Source organism: Anolis sagrei, chromosome X (genome assembly GCF_037176765.1).
Source record: "Anolis sagrei isolate rAnoSag1 chromosome X, rAnoSag1.mat, whole genome shotgun sequence".
NCBI classification, from domain to species: Eukaryota; Metazoa; Chordata; class Lepidosauria; order Squamata; family Dactyloidae; genus Anolis; species Anolis sagrei.
This window is the reverse complement of record NC_090034.1, coordinates 8,164,966-8,174,885: the sequence shown is the minus strand read 5'-3', so window position 1 is coordinate 8,174,885 and position 9,920 is coordinate 8,164,966. Positions and strand designations below refer to the sequence as shown.

Here is a 9,920-nt window from a genome sequence, read left to right as displayed (position 1 = left end):
CCTGGACCACTTTCTGGATCCAGGTCTCTCTTGAGGTTCTTCTGCCCATCAGTGATGGCCAAACTCTGGTCCTCCAGGTGAGTGGGAGCTCAGTTCCCAGCAGCCTGGACCACTTTCTGGCAGCTGGAGAGCAAAACAGGGGAGAGGGGCTGAATTGGGGGTTGCCTGGCCCCCCAAAACATGGATCAGGGCTGCAGTGGGCGGTGGGCTATCCTCTTCTCCTTTAGTGGGAACTTCCTCAAAGGCTTTCCCTCCTGATCCGCCCCCACAGACAGCCCCCCTCCCCTTCTTTGCCTGCGTTCCCGTCTAATATCTCTCTCTCTCTCTCTCTCGCCCACGTCACGCCTCGGGAAGCCTCCTCCTCCTCCTCCTCCCAGGGCCAGCTTTCCCCGCCGCAGAGAGAGAGAGAGAGAGAGAGACTGAGAGGGAGACGGACGCCTTGGAGAGCCGGGATTGCCTTGGAAAGGTAGGGAAAATCCCCAACAGACTGCAAAAGACAAGGGAAGGAGGGGGGAATTTGGGGGGAGAGGGGGTCTCGAGGGGAGGAAAGCTGCTGGCCCCTCTTGCAATCTTAGGCGTTAGTCAGAGGGATCCAAGGTGGCAATCATTCACGTCTGGCTTGAGGAAGAGGTTTGGGAAGTCTCCAAAGATGCCTTCCCTTTCCAAAACAGAGCTAGAAGGGGTCCCAAAGGGTCATCCATCCAACCCACTGGCATTGCAGGAACTGAAGCAGCACCTGGGATCCGAGGTGGCAATGATTCATGTCTGGCTTGAGGAAGAGATTTGGGAAGTCTCCAAAGATACATTTCCTTTCCAAAACACAGCTACTGGAGTCCACTAAGGATCATCCAACCAATCCACTGGCATTGCAGGAATGTAAGCAGCACCTGGGATCCAGGGTGGCAATCATTCACATCTGTCTTGAGGAAGAGATTTGGGAAGTCTCCAAAGATGCCTTCCCATTCAAAACAGAGCTAGAAGGTTCCCCTAAAGGATCATCCATCCAACCCACTGGCACTGCAAAAACTGAAGCAGCACCTAGGATCCAAGGTGAAAATCATTCATATCTGGCTTGAGAAAGTGGTTTGGGAAGTCTCCAAAGATGCCTTCCCTTTCCAAAACAAAGCTAGAAGGGTTCCCTAAAGGTCCTCCATCCAACCCACTGGCATTGCAGAAACCTAAGTGGTACCTGGGATCCAAGGTGGCAATGATTCATGTCTGGCTTGAGGAAGAGATTTGGGAAGTCTCCAAAGATACCTTCCCTTTCCAAAACAGAGCTAGAAGGTTCCCCTAAAGGTCATCCATCCAACCCACGGATTGGATGGATGCACCTGGGAACCGAGGTGGCAATCTTTCACATCTGGCTTGAGGAAGAGATTTGGGAAGTCTCCAAAGATGCCTTCCCATTCCAAAACAGAGCTAGAAGGCTTCCCTAAAGGTCCTCCGTCCAACCCACTGGCATTGCAGGAACTGAAGCAGCACCTGGGATCTGAGGTGGCAATGATTCATGTCTTGCTTGAGGAAGAGATTTGGGAAGTCTCCAAAGATACCTTCCCTTTCCAAAACAGAGCTAGACGGGTCCCCTAAGGGTTATCCAGCCCACCCACTGGCATTGCAGGAACCTAAGCGGTACCTGGGTTCCAAGGTGGCAATCATTCACATTCTGCTTGTGGAAGAGGTTTGGGAAGTCTCCAAAGATGCCATCCCTTTCCAAAACAGAGCTAGAAGGGGCCCCTAAAAGTCATCCATCCAACCTACTGGCATTGCAGAAACCTAAGCTTACAAAGCTCACCTCCTGTTTACAGAGCAGCATGAAAACCACATCTTGGGTTGCTCAGGTTCAAGCTTTCCAACATATGGATTAGTATCATTCAGATATGGTCTGCTATGCTTGTCTCTGCCTCCTGTATTTTGAAGGAATGTTTTTAAGGTGGAGAGGCATCACCTTCCCAAGAGCCTCCTTCTGACTTCCTGATTCTCCACCCAAAATAATCATCATCCCATGAAAACAAGGCAGATGCAATGAGGCAGAATGAAAACACAGCAGTGTTGAGGAAAGGACAAATGGCCAAACAAGTCAATGTGAAGTCCTAGGTCAGTGTTTCTTAACCTGGGGGTCAGGGCCCGGGGGGGGGGGGTTCTGAGGGGGTGTTGGAGGGGTCTCCAAAGACTATCAGAAAACACAGTATTTTCTGCTGGTCTTGGGGGTTCTGTGTGGGAAGCTTGGTCCAATTCTATCCTTGGTAGGGTTCAGAATGTTCTTTGATTGTAAGTGAACTATAAATCCCAGCAAATACAACTCCCAAATGTCAAGGTCTATTTTCTCCAGACTCCAGCAGTGTTCACATTTCAGCGTATTGAGTATTCGTTCCAAGTTTGGTCCATATCCATCATTGTTTGAGTCCACAGTGTTCTCTGAATGTAGGTGAACTACAACTCCCAAAATAAAGGTCAATGCCTTCCAAACCCTTCAAGTATTTTCTGTTGGTCATGGGAGTTCTGTGTGCCAAGTTTGGTTCAATTCAATCATTGGTGGGGTTCAGAATGATCTTTGATAATAGGTGAACTATAAATCCCAGCAACTCCCAAATGTCAAGGTATGTTTTCCCCAAACTCCACCAGTGTTCACATTTGGACATATTACATATTTTCTTTCCAAGTGTGGTCCAGATCCATCATTGTTTGAGTCCACAGTACTCTCTAGAGGTAGATGAACTAAAACTCCTAAACTCAAGGTCAATGCCCACCAAATCCTCCCAGTATTTTCTGTCGCTCGTGGGAGTTCTGTGAGCCAAGTTTAGTTCAATTCCATCGTTGGAGTTCAGAATGATCTTTGGTTATAGGTGAACTATAAATCCCAGCAACTACAACTCCCAAATGGCAAGGTATGTTTTCCCCAAACTCCACCAGTGTTCACATTTGGGCATATTACGTATTCGTGCCAAGTGTGGTCCAGATCCATCATTGTTTGAGTCCACAGTGCTCTCTGCATGTAGGTGAACTACAACTCCTAAACTCAAAGTCAATGCCCACCAAAGCCTCCCAGTCTTTTCTGTTGCTCATGGGAGTTCTGTGTGCCAAGTTTAGTTCAATTCCATCGTTGGAGTTCAGAATGATCTTTGGTTATAGGTGAACTATAAATCCCAGCAACTACAACTCCCAAATGTCAAGGTATGTTTTCCCCCAACTCCACAAGTGTTCACATTTGGGCATATTATGTATTCGTGCCAAGCTTGGCCCAGATCCATCATTGTTTGAGTCCACAGTGCTGCCTGGAAGTAGGTGAACTACAACTCCTAAACTGAAGGTCAATGCCCACCAAAGCCTCCCAGTATTTTCTGTTGCTCATGGGAGGTCTGTGTGCCAAGTTTGGGTCAATTCCATCATTGGTGTAGTTCAGAATGCTTCTTGATTGTAGGTGAACTATAAATCCCAGCAACTACAATTCCCAAATGACAAAATCAATCCCCCTCATCCCTAATAGTAGTCTAATTTATGCCAAATTTGATCCAGTGAATGAAAATCCATCCTGCATATCAGATATTTACATTATGATTCAGAACAGTAGCAAAATTACAGTTAAGAAGTAGCAATGAAAATAATATTATGGTTGGGGGCCACCACAATGTTGACAAATTCTGGTATAAATAAACCACATAATAATAATGTTTTGCAGACTTGTCAAGGGAATTGTTATGTCCTTGCTGGTCGTTTCCAAATCATGTCGACTCGGATCGTGAGGTTTCTCAACAAGGCTTATTCTAACAGGGTTTGAGGCTGCTTTCCTCTGAGGATGAGAGAGTGTGACTTGTTCGGAGCCAGACTGTGAAGAGGATAACAGGGATCCCAGTCGTGATTCCCCTAAATCCTAGTCAGGCACTCTGCAAAGATGCCGCAAGGGGAATGCACCCTTTCAATTAGTCTGCTTCCAACCCAGCAGAACATCTCAGGCGTTGGATGTGGGGAGCATTCACCTTCAATCTTGCAGGGTTTGGGACCCATTGGATGCAAGTGTTGCATTTCCTGGAAACTTGGACAGCAACAGTTGAATCCGGAAGCAGGGCTAGTCCACCGACTTCTCCTTTGAGAAGCACTGCTATTGACGTTTATGGTTCCATATTAACCCTCATGTTGAACTTTGGAAACAGTTTATAGCAGGCATGGTCCAGCTTCAGCCCTCCAGGTGTTTTGGACTTCAACTCCCACAATTCCTAACATCCAGGCTGTTAGAAATTGTGGGAGTTGAAGTCTAAAACACCTGGAGGGCTGAAGTTTATTTATTTCAAGCATTTATATTCTGCTCTTTTCACTCCATCTATGTTCAACATTTGCACAAATGACCAGCCATTGCCAGAAGGGACAGAGAGTTTCATCTGTGCTGACGATCATGCCATCACCACTCAAGCAGGGAGCTTTGAGATGGTTGAACAGAAGCTCTCCGAAGCTCTAGGTGCTCTTACTGCCTATTACAGGGAAAAACAGCTGACTCCTAACCCATCTAAAACACAGACATGTGCCTTTCATCTCAAGAACAGAGAAGCATCCCGAGCTCTGAAGATCACCTGGGAAAGAATCCCACTGGAGCATTGCAGCACACCCAAATATCTGGGAGTCACTCTGGACTGTGCTCTGACGTACAAGAAGCACTGCCTGAACATCAAGCAAAAAGTGGGTGCTAGAAACAATATCATATGAAAGCTGCCTGGCACAACCTGGGGATCACAACCAGACACAGTGAAGACATCTGCCCTTGCGCTATGCTACTCTACTGCTGAGTATGCATGCTCAGTGTGGAACACATCTCACCATGTCAAAACAGTAGATGTGGCTCTTAATGAGACATGCCGCATTATCACGGGGTGTCTGCGCCCTACACCACTGGAGAAATTCCACTGTCTAGCTGGTATTGCACCACCTGACATCCGCTGGGAAGTAGCAGCCAATAGTGAAAGGACCAAGGCAGAGACATCTCCAGCTCATCCCTTGTTTGGGTATCAGCCAGCACATCAACGACTTAAATCAAGAAATAATTTTCTAAGATCTACAAAGACACTTGCTGAAACACCTCAGCAAGCGAGAGTCCAAAAGTGGCAGGCTCAAACCCAGAACCTCAATCAATGGCTGATACCAAAAGAGAGACTCCCCCCTGGGCAAACAGAAAATTGGGCGACTTGGAAGATGCTGAACAAACTGCGCTCTGGCACCACGAGATGCAGAGCCAACCTTCAAAAATGGGGCTACAAAGTAGAATCCTTGAGATGCGAGTGCGGAGAAGAGCAAACTACATACCACCTGCTGCAATGCACCCTGAGCCCTGCCACATGCACAAGGGAGGACCTTCTTGCAGCAACACCAGAGGCACTCCAAGTGGCCAGATACTGGTCAAAGGACATTTAATCAACTACCAAGCTTGCAAACTTTGTGTTTTGTTTGTTTGTTTGTCTGTTTTCTAATGCAATACAACTGTTTGGTTTGCTCCTGACACAATAAATAAATAAACCCGGAAGGGGACTCAGAGCGGAGCACAACATAAATACGGCAAACATCCAATGCTGGAATAAAAGCAAACTATAAATATACACAAACATCAAAATCAGTTGTATTCACTTAAAATTAAATTGTTAAAAACTATCTCAGACCAGCCATACCGGTTATTACCTTGTTCCACTGCCCCAAAAGCTTGATCCCACAGCCACGTTTTTACCATCTTTCTGAAGGACAGGAGGGAGTGGGCTGATCTAATCTCACTTTGGAGGAAGTTCCAGAGCCGAGGGGCAATTACCGAGAAAGCCCTTTCTCTTGTCCCCACCAAGGATCTTAGTTTCCTTGGTAGTTTGTAGAAGGTAGATGTATTTGGACAGGTAAACTGGGTTGGGATCATTTAAAGCTTTATAGGCCAAAGCCAGCACTTTGAATTGTGCTTAGAATCATAGAATCAAAGAGTTGGAAGAGACCTCATGGGCCATCCAGTCCAACCCCCTGCCAAGAAGCAGGAATATTGCATTCAAATCACTCCCGACAGATGGCCATCCAGCCTCTGTTTAAAAGCTTCCAAAGAAGGAGCCTCCACCACACTCCGGGGCAGAGAGTTCCACTGCTGAACAGCTCTCACAGTCAAGAAGTTCTTCCTAATGTTCAGATGGAATCTCCTCTCTTGTAGTTTGAAGCCATTGTTTCGCATCCTAGTCTCCAGGGAAGCAGAAAACAAGCTTGCTCCCTCCTCTCTGTTGCTTGGTAGCAAACAGGCAGTCAGTGGAGCTGGCACAACATGGGAGTTGCGTGCTCCCTGTAGATCACTCCAGTTATTAACCTGGCTGCCTCTTGTTGGACTATGTGAAGCTTCCAAGCAGTCTTCAAAGGCAACCTCACATAGAGTGTGGTGCAGTAGTCTATCCTGGATGTAACGAGAGTGTGGAGCACTGTGGCCAAGTCTGACTTCCCAAGGTACAGGTGCAGCTGGCACACAAGTTTTAATTGGGTGTCCTCCTAGATTCAGCGCTAACGCTTGAAGCTCAGGCGGTGGCGGTGGCTGGGAGGGCCTTCGCACAATTGAAGCTCATGCGCCAGCTGCGACCATACCTTGTGAAGTCGGATTTGGCCATAGTAGTCCACGTCTTTGTTACCTCTAGATTGGACTACTGCAATGCGCTCTATGTGGTGCTGCCCGGAAATCCCAACTGGTCCAACCATCGGTAGTCAGATTACTAACTGGTGTGAATTGCAGAGAGCGCTCAACCCTCCTGTTTAAGGAGCTCCATTGGCTGCCATTTATTTTCCGGTCCCAATACAAGGTGCAGGTTCTTACCTACAAAGCCCTGAACAGTTTGGGACCCGTCTACCTGCGCGACCTGCATTTCCTTCTACGAACCCACACAATCTCTTTGTTCTTCAAGAGAGGCCCCTTTGCTCTGGAATTCGCTCCCCAGAGATATTAGGCAAGCCCCCACTCTGGTAGTCTTCAGGAGGAGCCTGAAAACTTGGCTGTTCCAATGTGCCTTCAATGATTGATTACATCAGTGGTTCTCAACCTTTCTAATGCTGTGACCCCTTAATACAGTCCCTCTTGTTGTGGTGACCCCCAACCATAATATTGCTTTTGTTGCTACATTGTAACAGTCATTTTACTACTGTTATAAATCATAATGTAAATATCTGATATGCAGGATGCATTTTCATTCACTGGACCAAACTGGGCACAAATACCCAATACACCCAAATGTGAATGCTAGTGGGGTTGGGGGAGAATTGATTTTGTAATTTGGGAGTTGTAGTTGCTGGGATTTATAGTTCGCTTATAATCAAAGAGCATTCTGAACTCCACCAGCGATGGATTTGAACCAAACTTGGCTCCCATGACCAATGGAAAACACTGGAAGGGTTTGATGGGCATTGACCTTGAGTTTGGGAGTTGTAGTTCACCTATATCCAGAGAGCACTGTGGACTCATGCAATGGTGGATCTGGACCAAACTTGGCACGAATACTCAATATGCCCAAATATGAACACTGGTGGAGTCTGGGGAAAATAGATCTTGACATTTAGGAGTTGTAGTTGCTGGGATTTATAGTTCATTACAATTAAAGAACATTCTGAACTCCACCCACGATAGAATTGGCTCAAACATTCCACATGGAATCCCCATGACCATCAGAAAATACTGTGTTTTCTGATGGTCTTTGGCGACCCCTCTGACACCCCTTCGCGACCCCCTCAGGGGTCCCGACCCCCAGGTTGAGAAACACTGGATTACATGATCATCTCTGACCAAACTCTGCATAAAATGCCCTCAGAAGCACTTTATTTTCTTGTTGTGCAATTAAATCCTACCTCATTCCCTGGAGCCTCTCCCTGATATTTTACATTGCCCTATCTCCCAGTGTTTTGAAATTTTAATCCTTGAATTTGGCCCTGCCCATGGTGATAATTTTTAACGTCGTATTGTTTTGATTTTATATTGTTGTGTCGCTTATATACATTGGTTTTCTATTTTAGATTATTTTATTTTCTAATTTTTTGTTGTGTTTTTGTGTTATATTGTGTGTATTGTATTGATGGGCGTGGCCGCATGTAAGCCGCCCTGAGTCCCCTTGGGGAGATGGTGCCGGGGTATAAATAAAGTTATTATTATTATTATTATTATTATTATTATTATTATTATTAATTGTTTGAAAGCCCCCCTAGCCACCGCTGCAATCTAAGGTTCTAGGCTCAGCAATGAATCCAGGACTCCCAAGCTGTGAACCTGTGCCTTCAAGGGGAGTGTAACCCCATCCAGCACAGGCTGTAACCCTACACCCTGTTCAGCCTTGCGACTGACCAGAAGGACCTCTGTCTTGTCTGGATTCAACTTCAATTTGTTCGCCCGCATCCAGACTGTCACAGCAACCAGGCACCGGTTCACGACATGGACCACCTCCTTAGCATCTGGTGGAAAGGAATAGTAGAGTTGGATGTCATATGCGAACAGATGGCATCGAACTTCAAAAACTCAGGATGATCTCATGTAGAGATGTTCAACAACATGGGGGACATGTTGGCTCATGCCTGGTCTATAGGAAAGGTGGTCTAATCCTGGGCTTGGTTCTGTCGCCGCTGGGCTTGAAACGAAGTGCCTTTAAAACAGGACGTGCAACTTTAGCCCAACGGGAAGCCAGGGCCCCCCAAGAGAAGCCCTTAGAGAATTTCCCCCCATTAAACAGTCTTTAGAAGGCTTGAGCTTAAATACAACAAAGTCTTTTATTGATGAACAATTAAACAGAAACTTCTTTTGTCTTCAAAGATTAAACAAATGCTTCCAGGCTTCAAACAACTGGTGGCTTCTAACTGTTTCTTTGCTTTACTTTCAAGGAAAAATCCCTTTCTAGCTCCTCCCAGGCTAACTGTGAACCTAAGCCTGACTGATGTGGATCCACTACCGGGCTGAACTGCGTCTCAAAGCACCGAGTGGACCTACCAGTAGGCCTGTAGTCACTTAGCTGGAGTGCTTGGTGTTTAAAGCTGTTATTCCCTCCGAAATTCCTCAGGGCTGAAAGGCTGTTTCTCTGGAACCTTTGGGAATCTTTAGATGCTCTTAAGACTGTTCTCCCCCGGGAAGTCTTAAGGGTTGAAGACTTTGTACAGGAGAAAGTCTGTACAAGTCCTGTACACTGACTTCCTAGCTGAGACTAACTGAAAAATGGCCCCCTTCCCTTCCCAATTGCCCTGAGCAAGGGGCGGGAGAAACTCAACCATGATGGACAGGTGGCTTGCCCTATAACTGCAACCAAAAGAAGCCACCTATCTGCAGAGTCTCTGAAACTTAGGACTGCAAACAAGCATTCAATGCAAAGCAAACAAAATTGGAGCTCCTGGTACAGCTGTACCAGAACATGGTCAATGCTTAAAAGGAACTATTCAAGGTCCTCCTTTAGAGGATCAACGTCAGTAGCTTGCACAGCACCAAACTGCAGTCTGGATTCACTTCTCTCTGAGAAGCTTCAGCCTTTGCCGGTCATTCATTTGGCCCCAGCTTTCAGAGCCAGCCAAAGTTTCCGCACACTTTTCAAAGGCTACCCAAGTGCCAGTCTTCTTGTAGTCTTGACTCCTCTGCAGCCTCTTCTGCCACCTCAGCTTCCTAGCTCCTTCCTCTGCCTGCTTCTGCCCTCTATATCTCTCTTAGCAGGGCCCCTCCCGACTCCAGACTTGACCCAGTTTCCAAGGGAGGGGATCCTGGCAGATGGAAGCAGAGGCAGCCTGGGTTCTTTCCCTAGGGCTCCCTCCTTCACCTTGACAGCAGAGGAAGCAGCGCTTCTCAGCGGAGTCAGTTCACACGTTCACCTTCCATTGCTAGAAGAAATGCTGGAGTGGACATGCTCTTGGTTGGGTCACACCTGAATAATTGGTGTCACAGTTCAACCTGTGGGACAGGGGAATCAGGGTTA

General features: G+C 46.8%; 1 protein-coding gene across 1 annotated transcript in view; it reads left to right on the top strand.

Moving 5' to 3' along the window:
* The first annotated feature begins 376 nt into the window (after positions 1-376).
* LOC137097859 (archaemetzincin-1-like) overlaps positions 377-9,920 on the top strand; it is a 37,341-nt gene continuing 27,797 nt past the window's right edge. Inside the window, exon 1 of the mRNA XM_067473040.1 lies at positions 377-466. The gene's annotated coding sequence lies outside the window, so the exon portion shown is untranslated. The remainder of the gene's footprint in view (positions 467-9,920) is intronic.